The sequence below is a fragment of the Heterocephalus glaber genome, unplaced genomic scaffold (assembly GCF_053883595.1).
Source record: "Heterocephalus glaber isolate CG9 unplaced genomic scaffold, H.glaber_assembly_v1.0 deba00001690, whole genome shotgun sequence".
In the NCBI taxonomy this organism is placed as follows: Eukaryota; Metazoa; Chordata; class Mammalia; order Rodentia; family Bathyergidae; genus Heterocephalus; species Heterocephalus glaber.
The window spans coordinates 2,675,550-2,698,192 of NW_028258415.1; the positions used below are offsets into that span (position 1 = coordinate 2,675,550).

The following is a 22,643-nucleotide window of genomic DNA, read 5'->3' on the forward strand; positions in this document are numbered from 1 at the left end:
TTTTGATCTACTAGTATCAGGAAGAATTTATAGAAAGGGTAAAGATAGAAGGTGTTTGTTGATTGGATAGTGAGAAGTTTTAGGATTCTTTCACTTAGGCAAAGATGATCATCCTGCCTCTTCACAGATCACGTGCTTGATTTTGAAGGAGTTACATTATGATTGACAGAAATGAACTTGTGAATTCAAAAGGTCATTTACCAGAGGAGTTGCATTTTGTCTGCATATGTACATTCTTGTAAAACCAGTTTAAACCATGGTAGAATAGATTCTGGAGGGAATTCCTGAAAATGAATTTAAGTACTTTTTCCATTTCTGTCTAGGCCTTAGCTACTTTCAGTTAAAAATGGCAAATATGATTTTTAGGTTTCTCAATGTTCTTCTAAATCTGGATGTCATGCCATCAAGGGGAAATCCAGTTACTTCACCTTGCTTACAAAGAGAATATAGAAATAAAGATATGTCCAAACAGCCAGTTTTGAAGATAGACATGGAGAAATGTGTGAAATGGTCACTAATACTACTTTAGTTCTCTTTTCACTGTTTATTGTAACTGAAATCAAATCAATTGCCTAATTGTCTCATTTCTGTTATTTTTCCAAGTCAATTAAAATTGTTGATGATGCTGAAGAGTAACAAAATACATCTGTTTTGAATACTGATTTTCTTGAGCTAAAAGCAATTGAGAAGCAGTAGATGCAGGAAAAATTCTTCACTTGTTCTAATTCCCTAGAAGCACAGCAGAAAGTTTACCTCTTGTAAAGCAAATTTGCATTTCTGAAATTTCTATTTTCAAAGGATTTTCCATGCCAGGAAGAGAGCCACTCCTCGTGGAAATGCTTGCTGTGTGTAAAGCTCAATCTCCTGTTTGCTTTTTTGAATCTCATTTCCTTGTGAAACTCAATTGTGTGATGAAGCTTTTTTTCCATTTGTTAATCTGTCCTTAATTACTTTAATTTACACATCTAAAGCCAAAGATTGTGATACAATCTTTTAGTGGGTTATTCAAATGACAGTTTACATTTGAAAAGCTCACTAATTGATATAAATGTTATGAATAGTCTTATTTCATCCTTTCCTTTTGGTAATGTCAAGGGCAAAAATCTTCAAATGGAGTAGTGTTGTTTTCAGAGAATTTAAAATGAGTTGGGAGGTCCCTGCTCTCAGAGATCAGACAGGTCCACAGGTGAAACTTTAACGTGACTGCATACAGGCTTGTACCCATATTTGATCTGACCCTCAAAATACTGTTAACCTTTAACTGTTAACCTCTGATGAACTTCTTTACACTGGACCTCTTCCTTCTATGTACCCAGGGACTGAAACTATGTCCAATCCCTCCCTTTCCCAAAAACTATCATAATTTCTAACAACTAATGTAATTTCCATTCTCATTAAGATTTTGTGAGACCAAAGCGACTCCATTTTGCTAAAATCAACTATTCCTCTAGTCTCTACTGTCCTCACAAATTAATGGTTAAAATGTGCTTGCTCTGGGACAAAAGACACAATATGTAATGAAGCAAAGTTCCTAAGTTAATTACTCAACCATCTGTTTGCCCAGGAAATGAATGTTCCGGGTCCACTATCTATAGAACAATCTGTCAATGTGCTGACCATCAGTACATGACAGTCGACCACTAACCTTTGTCCCTCTTTTCCCCTGTAAAACCTACATGTAACTGCCCCTCAAACCCCTGATGGGCCTAGCCAATCAGAAATATACTCTTCATGCTTGCAAAATGCCAACCAATCATGAAAGTGCTAAGTGAAAAATCTCCAAACCTTGCTGTAACCACAATAAAAACCCCACTAATTTGAAATTCGGGGCTCTCAATTCTGATCCGCTGCGTCGGTGACAGTTGGGAGCCCCTGCTCGAGCTTGAATAAATGGCCCTCATGTGCTTACATTGGAATTGGCTTCCTGGTGGTCTTTGGGACTTCGCGATCTGGGCATAACATTTGGGGGCTGGTCCGGGATCCCCAAGCTCCTCAGGACCCCCGAACCGGAGGGTCGACACCAGCTGGTAAGTGTCTCTGTATCCATAAATTGTCTATGATTGGTAATTTGGGGCCCATTTTCTGAGTAGATTGGCAGATGATCTAAGCAGACACGCAGGCGGGCCAGGAGGGGATGGAGTGCCCTGTGATTTCTGGAAGGATGGTGTGGGTCACTCCCACGGCATGGCATGAGGCCATCATCCTACTTTCAGTTTTGCCTCCAGAGGATTGTTTGGCCTTGTCTCTTGTTTCTCTGTTGTGCTTGATTGTCTGTCTATCGCCGTGTATTGTTGTTGTCACTTGACTTGGACTGAGATGATGGGACAGACTGTGACCACTCCTCTATCCCTTATGACGGACCATTTTAAAGAGGTTAAAGAGCGCGCTCATAATCTAAGTCTAGAAATAAATAAAAAAAAAATCCAGACTTGTCCTTCTGTGTAGTTTGGAGTGGCCTTCCTTTGAGCAGGGATGGCCCCCTGAGGGAACTTTTGATTTGCAGATCATATGCAGGGTCCGTGAAGCAGTTTTCTGTCCCTACACCAGACATCCTGATCAGATTCCCTACATTGTCACTTGGGAGAGTTTAATCTGAGACCCCCCACCATGGGTCAAGCCCTTTTTGCCTCCAGAGAAACAGCAGCCGGAGGTAATACTGACAGCCTGTGAAAAGACTCCCAGAGAACACGACCGAAAAAGACAAACCGGACCAAGCCAACTGCTCTGCTTTACCCAGTTCTTCAAGGAGGAACTGATGAAGATCTCCTCTTTCCCCCTCCCTACCACCCACACCCCACTCCTCCACTCCTGCAGCCATCAGCGGGGGCGGAGGAAAGAGAGCCGTTGGTGGCCGAGGCGGAGGTGCCTGCTCTGGCAGGCACCACTGGAGGAGACGGCCCCTCCCAAAACACCCGTAATCGCTGCACAGCCTTGCCAGCAGGGCCCAGATTCCACTGTCCTCCCTTGAGGGCGGCTGGACCCCCTGATGAGCATGGCAACCAGCCTCATCATTATTGGCCCTTTGCCACTAGTGACCTCTATAACTGGCGAATTCAACACGCCAACTTCTCTGATAACCCTAGGGATTTGATTAACCTATTAGAAACTGTTTTGTTTACTCATCAGCCCACTTGAGATGATTGTCAGCAGCTCCTCCAGATCCTGTTTACAACAGAGGAGCATGAAAGAATCCAGAACGAGGCCAGGAAATTGGTTCCTGGTGACAATGGTCAACCCACCACCAATGATGATACTATCAACACTTCTTTTCCTTCGTCCCGGCCCAACTGGGACTTCCACACAGCAGAAGGTAAGGAGAGGCTCCAGGTCTATCTCCAGGCTCTGTTGGGAGGTCTCAAAGCAGCTGCTCAAAAGCCTTGCAGCCTTCCTAGAAATAATTCAGGAAGCCTTCTGTAGGTATACTCCTATGGACCCAGAAGCAACTGAGACAAAGGCAGCTGTAATAATGCATTTTGTCAACCAGGTGGTGCCAGATATTAGGAGAAAGTTATAGAAAGTAGACAGATTAAGAGAGAAGAGTATCCAGGACTCAGTGGTAGTGGCAGAGAGAGCATATAACAACAGGGAAACTGCAGAGGAAAAACAGGTAAAAGCTGATAACTGCCAGACCCTAAACCTGGCTCGAATTCTTCTGGCCACCACTGTGGGAGAGCTGAGGGAACGTGAACATCGTCTGAGAAAGATTGTGGCAGAAGGACAAGGTAAGGGGGAAGATAGGGATCACCCCCGATTGGGAAAGAACCAGTGTGCTTATTGCAAAGAGGAAGGCCATTGGGCCAGAGAATACTCTAAAAAGCTGGGAAGCCACCCCAAGGCCCCCGTCCTGGCTATGGATGAACTGAGTGATTAGGGGGGATGGGGCTTGGTGCCCCTCCCTGAGCCCAGGGTAACCCTTAAAGTGGAGGAGGAGCCCGTGGAGTTCCTGGTAGATACCGGCGCTCAACATTCAGTTCTGCTTAAACCACATGGCCATATATCTGACAAAACTTCCTGGGTCCAAGGAGCCAAAGGCATGAAAAAAAAAATATTCATGGACTACCCGAAGAATGGTGGACTTGGGAGTGGGCTGGGTAACCCACTCACTTATGATTATATCTGATTGCCCCTATCCTCTACTTGGAAGAGACTTGCTTACTAAGTTAGGAGCCCAAATCCATTTTCAGCCTGGGGGTGTGGAGGTCCTTGACCAGGAGGGAAAGCCCACCCAAGTGTTAACTATGAGCCTTGAAGATGAATATCTGCTACATCAGAAGCAGTCCCCTCCTGATCCTGGCTGGAACAATGGCTTGCCATGTTCCCGTGAGCATGGGCTGAGACTGGAGGCATGGGGCTGGCCGCACACAGGACACCTGTGTTCATAGAAATAAAGCCAGGAGCGGACCCTGCATGAGTTCACCAATATCCCATGTCCCTAGAGGTCTGCAAAGGAATAACCCCACACATCAGGAGGTTGCTTGCTCAGGGTATTCTAATGCCCTGTCAATCGGCCTGGAACACCCCCTTGTTGCCGGTGTGGAAACCCCACTCAGATGACTATTGACCAGTGCAGGACTTCCGTGAGCCTTCCACTGGCATGCAAAAGCCAGCACATCTTTGCATTTGAATGGAGCGACCCTGAACAGGGCATCAATGGACAGCTGACCTGGACCCGACTTCCTCAAGGATTTAAAAAACTCCCCCATCATTTTTGATGAAGCTTTGCATGAAGACTTGGGCTGGACAGAGGCTTTCCCCACCAAGCATGAAACGGCACAGACTGTGGCCAAAAAGCTTTTAAAAGACATCCCACCGAGGTATGGTTTTCCTGTTATGTTAAGATCAGACAATAGACCTGCTTTTGTCTCTAAGGTGAACCAGAGTTTAGTGCAGGTCCTGGGGGCAAATTGGAAATTACATTGTGCATACAGACCCCAGAGTTCAGGACAGGTAGAGAGAATAAACAGGACACTAAAAGAGACCTTAACTAAATTAGCCTTAGAGACTGGCGGTGACTGAGTGGCTCTCCTTCCTTTTGCCCTCTATAGGGTGTGCAATTCACCCTATAAGATGGGCCTGACTCCCTTTAAAATTATGTTTGGGGTGCCCCCTCCCATTATCCCTAACCTCCAGTCTGAAGTGCTCACTGAGCTTGGTGATCAAGAGCTGTTATTTTCTTTAAGAGGTATTCAACTGATTCACAAGGACCCAGGACAGGACCAGAACCCAGACGAACCACTCTGGAAACTCATGGTCCAAACTTTCCAAACCCTAAATGCCTCTTGACCTGATCTTACTCAATCTTGTTGGTTATGTTATGATATTAAGCCCCCTTACTATGAAAGGATAGCCTTTCTGGGGAATTTTACTGAATCAGATAGTCCTAGCCAATGCAGATGGCAGCAGAAGGGTTCAGCTAGATTAACCCTGCAGTCGGTGGTCAGACGAGGCACATGTCTAGGTGATGTGCCTCCCACCCACCAACACCTGTGTAGCCAGACTCATTCAATGTCCTCAGAAAAATATTTTTTACCCCCTTCAGATGGTTGGTGGGCATGTTCTACTGGGCTCACCCCATGTGTACATGGAGGAGTACTCAATCGGACTAAGGACGTTCATGTGCTGGTGCAATTAGTACCTAGACTGCTGTATCATTCAGAGGAGAAAGTTTATACTCACCTAGCTCATTTAGTGGGGCCCCCCAGTCGGGTAAAAAGGGAGCCCATAACAGCAATCACCCTGACAGTACTCCTAGGCCTGGGCTTGGCGGGATCAGGAACTGGGGTCTCCTCTTTAGTCTTACAAAACAAGCATTATAATGATCAGAGGGCTGCCATAGATACTGATATAGAGAGACTTGAAAACTCCATCACACACCTTCAAGAGTTATTAACCTCCCTAGCGGAAGTGGTGCTCTACAATAAAAGAGGCCTAGATTTAATCTTCTTACAACAGGGAGGGCTCTGTGCCGCCCTGGGGGAAGAATGTTGTTTCTATATAAACCACTCAGGAGTGGTCAAAGAATCTATGGCAAAGGCTAGAGAAAATCTCGCTAGATGAAAGCAAGAGTGAGAACAAACTCAAAGTTGGTTTGAATCCTGGTTTAATTCCTCCCCATGGCTGACTACTCTGATCTCTACTCTACTGGGCCCCTTGCTTATTCTGTTACTACTGTTAACCCTTGGACCTTGTATACTCAATAGATTAGTCTCGTTCATCAGAGAATGCATTAACACTGTACAGCTGATGGTACTCAGGTCCCAATACCAGCCAGTTTCTACAGACCTAATAGAATTAACCCCCAGAGGCCCATGATTGGTCCTCTATAGCAGCATGAGAAGGGGGGAATGTGAGACCAAAGTGACTCCATTTTGCTAAAATCCACTATTCCCCTAGTCTCTATTGTCCTCACAAATTAATGGTTAAAATGTGCTTGCTCTGGGACAAAAGACACAATCTGTAACGAAGCAAAGTTCCTAAGTTAATTACTCAACCATCTGTTTGCCCAGGAAATGAACGTTCTGGGTCCACTATTTGTAGAACAATCTGTCAATGTGCTGACCATCAGTACATGACAGTCGACCACTAACCTTTGTCCCTCTTTTCCCCTGTAAAACCTACATGTAACTGCCCCTCAAACCCCTGATGGGCCTAGCCAATCAGAAATATACACTTCATGCTTGCAAAATGCCAACCAATCATATAACTGCTAAGTGAAAAATCTCCAAACCTTGCTGTAACCACAATAAAAACCCCGCTAATTTGAAATTCGGGGCTCTCAATTCTGATCCGCTGTGTTGGTGACAGTTGGGAGCCCCTGCTTGAGCTTGAATAAATGGCCCTCATGTGCTTACATCAGAATTGGCTTCCTGGTGGTCTTTGGGACTTTGCAATCTGGGCATAACAATTTAAAGCATAAATTCAGCCACCATTTTAAAAAAACATTGCAATACATTTTCAGTATTGTTTGAATGTGTATTTTCCAAGATTGAAATTCTAATTAATATATATATTCTCATTACATATATATGTACATAAATTAGTTTTATTTGTTTTTAGTAGGTCAAACTCATTCTTGATTAATAATACCTATTTATGAAATACATTTATTCTTAGCACTCACAATTGAAAACTAGATCTGTTGATATAAGGACTTATATTTTGATTTGAAGTCTTACAAATTAAAAAATGAGTTTTGTTTATTCTTAATAACATTAAAAATTTAGAGAATGAAATTAAAATGTCATTTTAAATAGATATGTATCAGTAGAAAATGATAAGAAAAATAGTACTTCAGTAGAAAAGTGATAAGAAAAGGAGTCTTTCCCATAGATATCAACATTCTACTACTTATCTTTCCACATAATTTAAGGGAGGTACAGTTTTTCTCAATTATCCTAACACTTAAATGATTAAATATTAAACTGAACACAAAGATATAATTATCAACTAAAAGGCAAAATTGAAAAATTCTCAATTAAATGTCTAAATCACTGACTATATAAAAAGTAGTTGAATTAATTGTTATATTGTTTTCCTATATTTTCCTGTTTTAGTTTCATTTATTTGCAAATATCTGTGCATGTGTCTGTATGTCATGTCCAAAGCCATATGATTTTTACTGTAGAGTTTACATTTTTTAATGTGAAAGATCTATGATTTAAACAGGAATTCAATAAATATATAGTGACTTTCACATTTTAGTAAAATATAAGGAACAATTACGGTACTAATTGATAATACCTTAGAATGATGAAGCTATATTTTTTTTAATCATTAGGAAAATCTGACTGTGAGTCTAATGTAATGTTCACTAAAATAAAAGCATTAGAGAGAAACTTCAACTTCTCAAATTAGACAGTAGTCCAGAAACCTCTTCAGACATTAGTTCAAATTGTGGGACTGGATAACCTTTGTTCCTTTTCTCCAGCCCCATTGTGATTAAATGTGAGTTAATGGATAAAGATGCTTGTCAGTTTTCAGACACTAGATAAAATCTGTAACAGACCTAAAGTCCCAAAGTAAACTACTCAACTCCTTGTTTGCTCAGAACTGATGTTCCGGACACCACAATCTATAGAACAAGCTGCAAATGTCTGCTGACCATCAATACGTGACAGTTGACCACTAACCTTTGTCCCTTTTCTTTAATTCTATATGTTAACTTCCCCCTCAACCCCCTATAAGAACAGCCTCAGACTCTGAGCCAGTTGCCTCTCTAAGCTATTTTGCTTTGGGAGTGCCATCTGGCTAGACTAATAAAGGTCTGTTTTACTTTCCAACTTGTCCAGTGTGTTCCTTCCTGGGTGTTCTTCACTGCAGTCAGCTCCTTGGAGCATTTGGTAAGGCCCTCGGTTTTACAAAATTAAATGTTAGTTCAGATACAATTATGTGGGTGTGTACAAAGGTGTATACTTAGCTGAAAAACATATATCTCTGGAAATAATTTAAGAGATTTTACCTTTGCTCCATTTATTAATTTATTTATTCTTATTAGAACATTTTATTTGTGCATTACTATGTAGTACTGTATAGTTCATAATTTGATATACATGTGGAATGTATAACAATCAAATCAAGATCATAAACATTGTTATCTTCCCAAATTGAAATTTCAAGTACTCATTTAATAGATATTAGGAACATTTGCAGAAATTATTGGGATGTGGTTAAAAAAATGTGCAAAAGAAAAGAACATATCACAAACGAGAATTTTGGTGAAGTAATGAAAAATATCAAGTATAATTAAATGTGAGTTTTAAGCGTCTTATGAATTAAGACCACTTTCAAGGAAAATAACATTTAAGAAGGATGTATTTGTTCTCATATCTTATTTAGTTGTAATATTTCATCTCTAAAGATTCAAATCTAAAATTTAAATAGTTTCTATGTCAACAAATTTATATATATATATAAATAGATGAAACGATAAAAGTGCATTTTGAATCACTTAATTGAAATTAAAATATCAATATTTTAATTTATATTTAACCTCATATATCATGTGAATAACAGAAAATAATACAGATTTCTATAAATATTAAATAGAAAATATGATTTTTATTTGGATTATTTGGTAATTATACAAAAAACTAACCCATAATTATTGACATTTATGATGCTCTTAATACCATTAACATGATATATTTTCATTCCTTTCAGAGCTTCTTTTTTAATAGTATAATAACCTAAATAGAAAGTATAATGCTTATGACACAAAAATGAATGAAATATTAGTTATAAAATATTTTTGAGCAAGTCAGGCAACTTAAAATTAATGATAATAAATCTACAGAAAAGGCAACCAATTCATATGACTTGGAACATTGTAAAAATTAGTAGATTCTGTGTCCTTTAACATCCAATTCCCAAATTCTTTTTCTACAAAACAGTAGTTTTCTTAGCAATGAGTTATCTGTATTAATTAAGCTATGTGCTTTCCCAGTATTTCCTCATTAATATCAATTTATCTGTTCATTATCCCTGAAAGTGTAACAGTTTTTCTATAAACAAAGAGAAATAAATGTAATTAATAGAACAATTATATAAATAATAATTACAAGAGAACTAAATATGTTAATGACAGAAATGATACATGAAATCATATCAAGGATAATAGTTTAATCTAGTAAATTTATAAAATCCTGTAGTACTTTGTAATTTGCCTGCAATTTTTCAAATTACCAGAAATAGAATTTTTTTCTCTCCAGAAATAGTAATCCATGTGCTCTTTTCAGGAAAATATTTTGGATTTATATTGAATCCAATTAAATTGATCTAGATAAAGCATTAAGTGAAACTGTCAATAAAGAATATCATCAATCACCTAATTTATTCAATCTAGCTTATTTATGTATTTATTCTACAAAAAATCAACAAACTTTATCAAGATAAAATATATTTATTTCATTTTTAATACCATTCTTAGACAGAAAGTTGTGTAATTTGTATGAAGTTTCTGCCTGTAAATGTGCTGTTAGAAAACAGCATAGATAAGTACAAACAAAACTCCTATTTCAGATAATGGAACTGTAAATGACAGCAATATGGACTTCCATATGTTCTAGCAGTTTCTTTTTTAATTATTCTTCCTTATGCAGGCAAATGAACACATTAATGAGATTTATCATAGAATTCTATAGCAAAAGCAAATGTCCACATATTTATATATTTATATGTGGACATTTACACATACTATCTAATGTGTCCTGAAAAAAGTCAATATTTGAAACAATAATCTGCTGTGATCTCAGAGTTTTAAGCAGAAACACAAATATTGGTAATTGGTTTAATAACCTACCATCTTGACTTATAATATTAATATGAGTAATAGTGTGCCATAATAATATCCAGCCTGGACAACTGCCAAAAACAAATCAGAGGGGTGGGGTTGAGGGAAAGGAGAGGACGAAGAAAAGGAAAGAGGGAGGGGAGAAGAGAGTTAATTTCTTATTACATTTGCTGGGATAATTTAAAGGTACTTGGTTCAGAGATTGAGAAAGTCTTATAGGCATTTGTGAAACTAACTGTCCATTATATTCTAGATGTAGTCCAGATTTTTAAAAATTGACTACTACTTTTGCAAAGTGAGTGTATGTCCCATTGAGAACATACTGAGATGAGGAGTGATAGGTCTCCCACTACCTCAGCAACTATTACGTATAGTGGCTGCCCTCCTCCTATCGTGCCTTGTCCCCTCCCCTGTGTGACATCATGCCAAGATGGTTGCTCCCACCAAAGAACAAACCCTTCTTCCCAGCATGCCCCTGTTCCCACCTAGAGAGTAACCTAATACTTGCTCATCTCCTACCACTAGTGATGTCACCAGCTCCTCCATTCCCTAGTCACTACCTCATTCAACCCCACCTCAGCCCCTAAAAACCCCACCCCAGTCTCTATAAAAGACTCTCCCTGCCCCAGCCATATTGCTTTTGTCTTTCCTTTGTTCAGAGACAGCCCGGCAGATCTATTCCCCTAATAAAGGCTTGTGCTGGCCTGGTCTGGTCTTGGTCTTCAGCCTTTTACCTGACAAGGAGCAATACGTTTCTGAGATTCTATTAAAGCACAAATATGCGAAATTTATTATGTAAGGATTTCTCTTTAGAAGCTCTCCACAGAGGTCATACTGAAACTGAAACAAATTGTGCAGTATTAGTGAGTTTTCACCCTTTATCTTAACCTATTTTGATATTTGTTTGATCTTAGAGATAAGTCTATCAATTATTGTCATCAGGACTAACACACATTAAACAAAAGAACTGTCTGGTAGTAATTTTCCTTAGTTTTAAAAAAGTATTTAAAAGTCATATAAAACTCTGTATAAATTTTCCTCTTTCTGGAACACATTTTCAATATTTTATGGAGAAAAATCTAGTATTTACATAACACCAGTAGAGTGAAAACACCCAGTGGAGGAAAATATTAAGACAAATGAGTCTTCTGAATCTCATTCTGATGAAAGGTCCAACAAGCTGTGGACCTCCTGTGCACTGTATTGGTGACAGATCATTGGTTATGATGGCAAGAGTATCATTAGAGAACAAGTTCTGAGATTTACAAACATAAGATGTAGATTAACATTTTTAGAGATAACTTCTTTTCCGGAGATCATAGTTTATATTGCAGTATTAATGTCTTTGGTTTACATGCTCATTTTTAAATTGTTTTTATTATCAAATGTATATTTGAAAATGCACTCCTATATTACACAGTTGGATGAGATTTGCAATTGTTTTTCTATGTGTAAACACTACTCCAATAATAAAGAAAATATTTTCATCATCTCAGAAAGTCTTCTCATGACATTTATTGGTCAATCTAAGTTTTCCCATTTAGATAAAAAGTATATAATTTGTCTTTTCATATATAAGTCAAGAATTTAAAGATATGATTGTGCTCTGCTATAGCTATGGCCCATTGAATTTGGAAGATTCTTTCCATTTAAATTTCATTCAATTAAAATATTTTCAAATTTCACATAATGTCATCTTTACCCATTTGATAACTAAAAGTAATTTAAAATTAGAAATATTTTTATTTCTTTGTGAACTATTCATGTTGGCATTGAATTTACTTAAATTTTACTCAAAGGGTATGTGCTAATTTCTCTTTTAAGATTCATTGCTATTTCTCGTGGCCAGTATTTGTTATATCACACGTTCCATTTGTCTCAATGGATGTCTGTGACTTCTTTGTATCTAATTAATGTAACTATTTCACATAAAATTTTACATATGGATTGTTATGTTGAACTACTGGTAACAAAAAATATCTCAAGATACTGTCCTCCTGCATGTTTACATTAATATTTATAATAATAATCAAATAACTAGCAAACAACTTTTCTAAATTTAAAATATTTAACACAAAATTATTACATACTTTTTGAAATACTTTTAAATATTTAGAATAGAATTCTTTATACAAACAAGTAGCTTTTTATATATATGTCACATATGGAGTTGAAAATATTTTATTTTCTATTTATTAGAAAAAATAGAAATTTTCACACAAAGGTAAAAACCTTTGCTTTCTGTAAAATAAGAATTAATCTGGGGCTGGGGATTTAGCTCAGGGGTTCCAGTGCCTGCCACGCAAGTGCAAGGTCCTGAGTTCGATCCCCGGTACCAAAAAAAAAAAAGAATTAATCTTTTCAAAACTTACATTTACATGTTAATATTACTTGTCCCTCATTCTGTTATCATATTCAGTCAGTAAAATAGGTATTTCACAAGTTCCTTATCCATAGAAAATTTTAACAAATGAAATTTCTCCTTTTCTTTGAAGAAAATTATCTTCAAGAAATATTTCAGTTTCAGCACTGCAGCAAGATCTGACAGTCTCATGAACTCCAAGAAATTATGACTATATTTTCTTGTTTTTTTGTACATCCTTTTATTGGTACATTTTAGGTGTACAATATAATGACAGTCATCATTAGAGATATGCAACTTTACATAATCTCGCTTGGTACTTATTTTTTCCACCTTCTCCTGCCCTCCCTCCAACCCCTCCATCCCTCCCTATTTACAAAGACTTTGTTTCCATTTTTTCATTTTCTCATATTAATTCCATTCCTTCTTTTCTTTCTCCTATCCCTCCCACTTCCCCCTCCCCTTTGCCCCTTTTCTTTCTATTTCACATTATCTATTAACCTTTTAGTCCTTATTTACACTTTCAGTTTCTCATGCTAGAGAAACTATTCAGTATTTACACGTGTGTCCTGTTTATTTCACTTAAGAGTATCACTTCAATGTGCATCCATTTAGCAATGAATGTATCTAATTTCTCATTTTTGATGGCTGAAGAGTACTCCATTTTACTAAAAACACACATTTTCTCTATCCAGTCTCCAATTGAGGGAAATTTGAGCTGTTTCCAAGTTCTAACTATTACAAACTGTGCTGCTATGAACATGGGCACACATATATCACTGTGGTATCATTCTTTCAATTCTTTGGGGAAGATACCCAGCAGGGGAATAGCTGGGTCAAATGGGACTTCCAGTCCTAGTTTTTGAGATATCTTCATACTGATTTCTACAGTGGTTGCACCAGTCTACACTCCCACCAACAGTGGAGCAGGGTTCCATCTTATTGGCATATAGGTTCTGGAAGTAGGTATTGATGATTCTCTGGACTTCTGCTGGGTCTGTTGAAATTTCACCCTTTTCATTCCTAATTGCATGGATTTGGGCCTTTTCTTTCCTTTTTCTGACAAGGTTGGCTAAGGGTTTGTCAATTTTGTTGATTCTTTCAAAGAACCAACTCTTGGCTCCATTGATTTTATGTATCATTCTCTTAGTCTTCGTTGCATTGATTTCTCCTCTGATATTTATAATTTCCTCCCTTGTATAAGCTCTGGGGTTGTCCTGTTCTTCTTTTTCTAGAAGCTTGAGGTTCAGCATCAGGCTGTTTAATTGGGCTCATTCTGTTTTCCTAATATGTGTATTCACTGCTATGAATTTCCCTCATAAGATTGCTTTCATTGTGTCCCATAGATTCTGATATGTTGTATTGTCATTGTCATTTAATTGAAGGAACTGTCTAATTTCTTCTTTAATTTCCTCTGTGACCCACTGGTTATTCAGAAGTGTGTTGTTCAATTTCCACGTTTATGAAATTTTTTGAGTTTCTTTTGCTATGGATCTCCAATTTCATCGCAGTATGGTCTGATAATATACAGGGGATAACTTCAATTCCTTTGCACTTACTTAAACATGTTCTATGTCTGAGTATGTGGGCTACTTTGGAGAACGACCCATGTGCAGCTGAGAAGAATGTGTATTCTGACTTTGAGGGGTGGAACACTCTGTAAACATCTGTTAAGTTCATTTGTTCAAGAGTTCGATTGAGTTCTAGTATTTCTTTACTTATTTTTTGTCTAGTTGATCTATCTATTTGTGACAGAGGGGAGTTGAGGTCCCCCACTACAATTGTATTTGTGCATATATGACTTTTCATGTCTGTTAGTATTTGTTTTATATAGTTGGGTGCCCTAGTATTTGGTGCATAGATATTTATGATTGTCATCTCTTCCTCTTGAATTGTTCCCTTTACAAGAACGTAGTGTCCTTCTCCATCTCTCTTAATCAGTGTTGGTTTGAAACCTACTTGATTTGCGAAGAAGATAGCTACTCATGCTCTTTTTCCATTGCATGGAGTATTGTTTTCCACCCTTTAACTTTCAGTCTATGAGTTTCCTTTTGAATTAAGTGTGTTTCTTGTATGCAGCATATTGTTGGATTTTGCTTCTTGACCCATTCTGCCAGTCTATTTCTTTTGATTGGTGAATTGAGACCATTAACATTGATGGTTATAACTGATATGCATTAACTTATCATTGTCATGACTTTTTCTTTTTATTTGATCCTCCCCCTTTGCTTTTGATTTCTTGTCATGCCTGGTGGATTCATTCTTCTGGGCTTCCTGCGCATGTGATCCTCATTGTCTGTTCCTAGGATATTGTCTAAAATTTTTTGGAGTGCTGGTTTGGTATTCATGAAGCTCCTAAGGTGCTCTTGTCATGAAAGTATCTTATTTCTCCATCAATTTTGAAAGATAGTTTTGCAGGGTACATCAATGTGGGTTGGAGGCTGTTTTCTTTTAGGGCTTGGAATGTGTCACTGCAAGCTCTTCTTGCCTTGATGGTTTGTGTTGAGAAGTCTGCTGTGATTCTGATGGGCTTTCCTTTGTATGTGATTTGTTTCTTTTCTCTAACTGATTGTAGATCTTTGTTCTTCTGTTGAGTTTCTGGAATCTTAACTATTATATGCCTATGTGTAGATATTTTTTGATCAAGGCTATTTGGAGTCCTATATGCCTCACTTATCTGTATGTCAAGCTCTTTTCCCATGCTTGGGAAGTTTTCTGCCATTATTTCTGTGAAGAGATTTTTTTCTGTCATCTCCACTCTCTCCTGTTTCATCATTGACTCCAATCAGTCTTATGTTATTCTTCTTTGCATCATCTAGCAGCTGCTGGATTGATTTCTCATGTTCCCTTATAATTTTGAAGCAATTTTTCTTTTCCTGATCACTAATTGCAATCTTATCTTCTATATCTGAAATTCTGTCCTCACATTGACTCATTCTGCTATGTAGACTTTCAATGGAGTTTTTCATGTCCTGGAAATCTATTTGCATCTGTTTTATGGATTCCATTTGTTTCTTATGTTGGGATTCCATCATGTTCCTGAGCTCCTCTCTAGATTTATTAATCTTGTCTTGCTCTAGAGGCACAATTTCTCCTGTTATCTGAGAAATTATTTCTGATTTCATTTTTTCCAGATCCCCTTTTGTTGCCAGTTCATTGGGTCCAGGTTGTTGAGTATCAGAGTGTTCCATGTCATTTCCCTTTGGGGTTGCTGTAGGTGATCTGGAAGTCTGGTTTTGAGACTTATTTACATGTTTTCTCATTTCAACTTGGGGGGTGGTGGCTGTTGAAGCCTGGATGGATTACCTCCTCTGAGCTGGGAGAGGTGGGACAGGGGCCAGGAGCAGTGGTAGGGATGGTGACCCAAAAGCCCTTTCCTGTGGGCTGGGAGCAGTGGGAGTGATGGTGGCCAAGAAGCCCCTTCCGCTGGTCCAGGAATAGTGGATGGCAGCTCAGAAGCCCTTCCCTCTGGGCCAGGAGTGGTGGGAGGGATGGTGGCTCAGAAGCCCCTACCTCTTGGCTGGGAGCAGCAGGACTCAGTACCGTGGTCTGGTGGTGTGGTGTCCTCTACATCTTTGTAGTGTGGAACCAGGTGGCTGCCTATCTGCAGTGGGCGGATTCGGCATGTTCTCCGTAGGGTGTCTGCAGACCTTCTTGGTCCTAGGAGCCTGGGATGGAGGTGGGGAGCTTCCTTCTGGGTGCTGGGACCAGCTGAGCTTCTCTGCCCGTGTATGATCTTGATGATCTTCATTACATTTGCCAGTACCTTATTAAGAATTTTTGTATCTATGTTCATTAGTGAGATTGACCTATAGTTCTCATTTTCTGTTGGGTCTTTCTCTGCTTTGGGGATCAAGGTGATGCTTGCTTCCAGGAATAATTTTGGTAGTATTGCTTCCCTTTCAATTTTGTTGAAGAGTTTAAACAGTAGTGGCACTAGTTCTTCTCTAAATGTCTTGTAGAATTCAGCGGTGAAGCCATCAGGACCAGGCTTTTCTTGGTTGATAAATTTTTATTTACATTTTTAATTTCCTTGATTGATATTGGTTTGTTTAGAATTTTTAGGTCTTCTTCATTCAACTTTGGTAATTCATACATATCTAGGAATCTGTCCATTTCTTCTCTGTTTTCCATCTTATTGGTGTATAGGTTCTGGAAGTAGGTATTGATTATTATCTGTATTTCTGCTGGGTCTGTTTTAATTTCACCCTTTTCATTCCTAATTGCATGGATTTGGGCCTTTTCTTTCTTTTTTCTGATAAGGTTGGCTAAAGGTTTGTCAATTTTGTTTATGCTTTCGAAGAAACAACTCTTGGGTTCATTGATTTTTTGTATTGTTTTCTTAGTCTGCACTGCATTGGTTTCTGCCCTGATCTTTATAATTTCCTTCCTTGTATGAGATTTGGGGTTGTCCTGCTCTTCTTTTTCTAGAAGCTTGAGGTTCAGCATGAGGTTGTTTAATTGGGCTCACTCTGTTTTCCTAATATGATTGTTCACTGCTATGAATTTCTCTCATAAGACTGCTTTCATTGTGTCCCATAGATTCTGATATGTTGTATTGTCATTAATTGTATTAGTGCTTATATGGTTTTTCATGTCCATTAGTATTTGTTTTATATAGTTGGATGCCCTAGTGTTTGGTGCATAGATATTTATGATTGTCGTCTCTTCCTCTTGGATTATTCCCTTTACAAGGTTATAGTGTCCTTCTTTGTCTCTCTGAATCAGTGTGGGTTTGAAATCCATTTGATCTGCAAAGAGGATAGCTACTCCTGCTTTTTTTCGGGTTCCTATTGCATGGAGTATTGTTTTCCACCCGTTAACCTTCAGTGCATGAGATTCATTTTGAATTAAGTGTGTTTCTTGTATGCAGCATATTGTTCGATATTGCTTCTTGACCCTCTCTGCCAGTCTATTTCTTTTGATTGGTGAATTGAGACCACTAACATTGATGGTTTTAGCTGATGTATATTGAGTTATCATTGTCATGACTTTTTCTTTTTGTTTGATCCTCCCCCTTTGCTTTTAATTTCTTGTCATGCCTGGTGGATTCATTCTTCTGGGCTTCCTGGGTATGTGATCCTCAATGTCTGTTCCTAGAATATTGTCTAAAATTTTTTGGAGTGCTGGTTTGGTATTCATGAAGTTCCTAAGGTGCTCTTTGTCATGAAAGGATCTTATTTCTCCATCAATTTTGAAAGATAGTTTTGCAGGGTACATCAATGTGGGTTGGAGGCTGTTTTCTTTTAGGGCTTGGAATATGTCACTCCAAGCTCTTCTTGCCTTGAGTGTTTGCACTGACAAGTCTGCTGTGATTCTGATGAGGTTTCCTTTGTATGTGATTCATTTCTTTTCTCTACTTGTAGAATTTTGGTTTTCTGTTTGGTTTCTGGAATCTTAACAATTATATGCCTATGTGTAGATTTTTTTTGATCAAGGCTAATTGAAGTCCTATATGCCTCAGTTTTCTGTATGTCACATTCTTTTCCCCTACTTGGGATATTTTCTGCCATCACTTCTGTAAACAGTTTTTTTTTTATGTCATCTGCACTCTCTCCTGTTTCTTCATTGACTCCAGTCATTCTTATGTTATTTTTCTTTGCATCATCTAGCACATGCTGGATTGATTTCTTGTAGTCCCTTAAAATTTTAAAGAATTTTTTATTTTCCTGGTCAGTAATTGCAACCTTATCTTCTATATCTGAAATTCTGTCTTCACATTGTCTCATTGTTCTGCAAAGACTTTCAATGGAGTTTTTAATCTCCTGGAAATCTATTTGCATTTGTTTTACGGATTCAATTTGTTTCCTATGTTGGCATTCCATCATGTTTCTCAGCTCCTCTATTTTTTTTATCTGTATCCTCTCTAGATTTATTAATCATGTCTTGCACTATGTGCACAGTCTTTGCTGTTATGTGAGAAATCATTTCTGATTTCATTTTTTCCAGATCCTCTTTCATTGCTAGTTTAGGGAGTGGTTGTTGAGTATCAGAGTGTTCCATCTTGTTTCCCTTTGTTGTTGATGTAGGTGATCTAGAAGTCTTGTTCTGTGGCTTGTTTACCTGTCTTCTCATTTTGATGCTGGGGCTGGGTGGAGGGTTGAGGAGATGGTGTGGTGTGTGCATTCCTGGTGCCCTCATGTCTCACCTTCTCTATGTTGGGAGCCATGGTACACCTACTTGGAAGCCTCCTCCTACCTGGGAGCTGTGTCACACCAATCTAGAAGTCTCCTCTGGGCTGGGAGCCATGGCACACCTACCCAGAAGTATCCTCCTGCCTGGGAGCCATGATGCACCAATCTGGAAGTCTCCTCTGGGCTGGGAGTCATGGCATGCTGACCCAGAAGCCTCCTCTGTGCTGGTAGCAGCAGCACACCTATCCAGAATCCTCATGCCTGGGAGCTGTGGCACACCAATCTCTATATTTTCTTTGTTGATATTATACTGGATAGCATATTCATTCATTTCTTATTTGTTTGTTTGTTGTTGCTATCAGGATATAAAACCAGGGCTCACTGAATTATATCTTCAGAACTTTTTTATTTTATTCTTTTTTTCCATACAGGCTCTAACTAGGTTACTAAATTTCCTAGGTTGTGCTTAAACTGATGATCTCCCTACCTCAGCCTCCCAAGTATTTGGAATTATAGGTGTGTGCCACCATGCCCAGAAATTGTGCTCTGAAGAAGTAAATCTGAGTTTAGAAATTAAATTTTTGGAAAGTAATGAAGAAAATTATAGCTGAAGAAGCTCACTACCCAGCAAGAAGCCATTAGCAACTCAGTCTTGTGTTGTCCCTTAAAGTATGCTGTTTAGAGTTATTGAATTTGAAACTATTCAGACATTGCAATGAAAGTTACCAACCTGTGAAAACTAAGGCTTCTACCTGCTAGTGAAATAAGTTAGGAGTCACTGCTCTGCTGAGAAAGCCTTTTGAGATGCTCAATTCATAACTATTTATGGTAATACAAACAGATGTCCTTGTTTGTACCATAGTCTGTGTAGTTACACTGTCTTATCCAACATTACTTTATATCTAAAGTGAAATCCTTAAGATTCCACAAAACCAATCTCAATGTAGATATCCTATGGGAAATTATTTTATAATATAACTTCCATAACTAATTTTGTTTCTATGAAGTTGTGATCCCTATTATACAGAATAATGTATATCATTGTATCCATGTTAATACCTTTGTAAATTATACAAAAAATTGTAAAATTATACATCACATGCTTTATATGATAGCTTAATTTGAGAATATTCTTTCACTTCTAAATTAATATCATACTGTAAATATAAAAAATGTTGTCAATTTCTCATTGATATTAAAATTATATATTTTATAAACAAAACAGGATTTTTCCCTGAGCAAATATTATAATGCTTGTGCCCAATGTAGGAGTGCTAACAATTCAAGAAAAAAATAGAAGTTAAAGACTGTCTTTATAAATTTCTTATTCATTTCAAATTTCTTTGCAATATTTGAGAGCATAAAGATGTCTTAAATGTAGTGGTCATTAGTGTGAAAAATGCATGCATCCACATATATTAATGCTCATGGGAAGCACTATTTCATAATGTAAAGAGAAAAGACTTGTAGCTAAAGAAAAAAATGACATCTGGTTTGAGTTAAAAGAGCTGTATAAACTTTTCATTTTTTCATCAACATTTGTTTCTCATGTATAAAATGGGAATAGGAATGAAAAACTACTTTGTAAGGAAAGTGTTTAAGAACATGTAATTACATAGAGGTTATTAACTATTAGCTTAATGCTGCATATAAGATTTAACTTCATATTTGCATTTGGAATATTTGTTTAAAAATATTTGAGTTAATGGAGAGTTTTTATATTAGGCCAAAAAATAAAATCTGTAATTAAATGATCCTAAAGACATCAAAAAATAATGACCTAGGAGAGTCAAAACTAGAAAATGAGATGACATTTTTTCTTCTTTCTTACTTTTGCTTCAATAACATATTAATTGAAGCTTCTAATAACAAATGTTGTTTAGTAAATTCTCCTAAACATTTTTCCCAGAATAAAGATAAATATGAGAAAAATACTAAATTAATTTTTATAAACAGGGAAAAAGTTTGTCTTCTCATTATATTGACATTAGACATTAGAGCAATTTCTATGAATTCAGCCCACTTACACTAAAGTTTACTAATTATTTATGGTTGTTAATTTACCAAGTAATCATAAAAATTTAAGTCCTTGTTTTAGATATGTGATTTAAAATCATTGTTCAAGTTGATGTTCCTTGGGAATTCATAAAAAATGTTTAAAGTGATGACATCTGTGTATACTTAGTCTCTATGTATCAATTTTTCATCTATATAATTACATAAGGGTATAAAAATTTCCAGTATTCTTATGGATAATATACCTACTGAGATAAGGAAGACTCATATAAAACAGTTACCTAATAGTATATGTTACCTGAGTAATGGGTTTAAGATGAATGGTAAATATGTATAAGTAAATATTGCATACTAAGTAAATGAAAAATTAAATAAAACAATAAGTCCAAAAATAAAAATTTCAGATATCTTTCTTGAAATACTACAGTAATGGAGAAATCAAAACATGAAATGTTTTCCATCATTACAATTAAATGAATTCCAATTCCTGGTTTGCATTTATTTTATTTCATCCTTTTAAATTTTTTTGATATCTCATAATAAATTTGAGAGACATCTTGTATTACTTATAAATAGCATGTATTTTTTTAAATTAAAACTATTGATTGATTGCTATAACCCTTCTGGACTTATGGAGTAGATCAAACTAACAAAGGTCCTTTGAATACAGTATGTACGGCACATTTGAAGAAAATAAAGGGGGGGGATAGAATAAGATGAATAAATAGTCTTTGCATGTTAATCAGGATAATGCATTTAATTTTTTAAGAAAGCCTCTTTGTAGAGATAAAATTTAAAATAAATTTTGATTATTTCTACATATATAATTCAATATCTTTTCCTTTCCAATTATCCTTGCTCACGAACTCTTAGCTGGTTGCTTAAGGACTCTGATGAAAAGCACAACTAGATAAATAATTTTTATGCCTGGTAGCACATAATCTCTTCTAGAGACCATGGAATAAGGAATAATTTTGTTTTTCAAGTAGTACAATTCATGCAATATAGTCTGTAAGGGTGTGGCTGACATGGATAGTAATTCCTCTGAAGGTCCTGGACATAGTAATTTGAAAATCTTCTAGAAAGCATTCTAGATGTCATCACAAACATTTTTAATTCCTATCAGGAGGCCAAAATATCCACAATAAAAGAAGCTTGAAAGAGGATGCCAAATTTGATGGGAAACTTTGAGAAATCCGAACTTCAGTATTGGAAGTAGCTCCAGATATGATCGGAAGAAGACAAAAACTATTACTAGCAGTCTGAAGATGTGACTGAGTTTATGTAATTCCAAGATAAAACTTTTTAAAAATGAGAAGTTACTCTTTACAGTAAACAAAAGATGGTTTCTTCAGTCTACTCCTTGTGAAGATGATAGCTACATTCATAAAATTAAAAGAAAGGATGTACAATAACACAAAAACTTAGCTGACAAAGCAATAGTGGGGCTTGAGGGAGTGATTCCAATTTTGGTAAAGTTTCTGTGGCTATAATGCTATCAAGCAGTGTCACATGCTACAGGAAAGCTTTGATGAAGAAAAGAGTCAATAAGCATGACCGACTTCATTTTTGTCTTATTTCAAAATTTTCTGCAGCCACACCAACTTTCAGCAACCATCACCCTGATCTTTCATTAGCTGTCAACATTGGGGCAAGACCTCCACAAACAAAATATTTCAACTTGCTGAAGACTATGACAATAGGTAGCACTTTTTAGCAATAAATTTTTTAATTGGTAAATTTATTTGACTTAATGGTATTGCCCAGTTTGTACAATACAGCACAATGTAAACATATCTACTAAGTAAAATGGGAAATAAAATCTCATGTGAATTAATTAACT

The 22,643-nt window shown here is 37.0% G+C and overlaps 1 long non-coding RNA gene across 4 annotated transcripts in view; it reads left to right on the forward strand.

Moving 5' to 3' along the window:
- Positions 1–1,756: 1,756 nt before the first annotated feature.
- The window catches only part of LOC106008179 (uncharacterized), a 36,055-nt gene continuing 15,168 nt past the window's right edge, over positions 1,757–22,643 (forward strand). For 2 of the 4 annotated variants that reach the window (XR_015446543.1, XR_001182661.3), the window contains exons 1-2: positions 1,766–2,027; positions 3,127–3,310. This is a non-coding gene — a long non-coding RNA (uncharacterized LOC106008179). Of the gene's footprint in view, positions 2,028–3,126; positions 3,311–21,926; positions 22,504–22,643 lie in introns of all 4 variants that reach the window. The other 2 variants (XR_015446544.1, XR_015446542.1) reach the window with 2 other exon arrangements.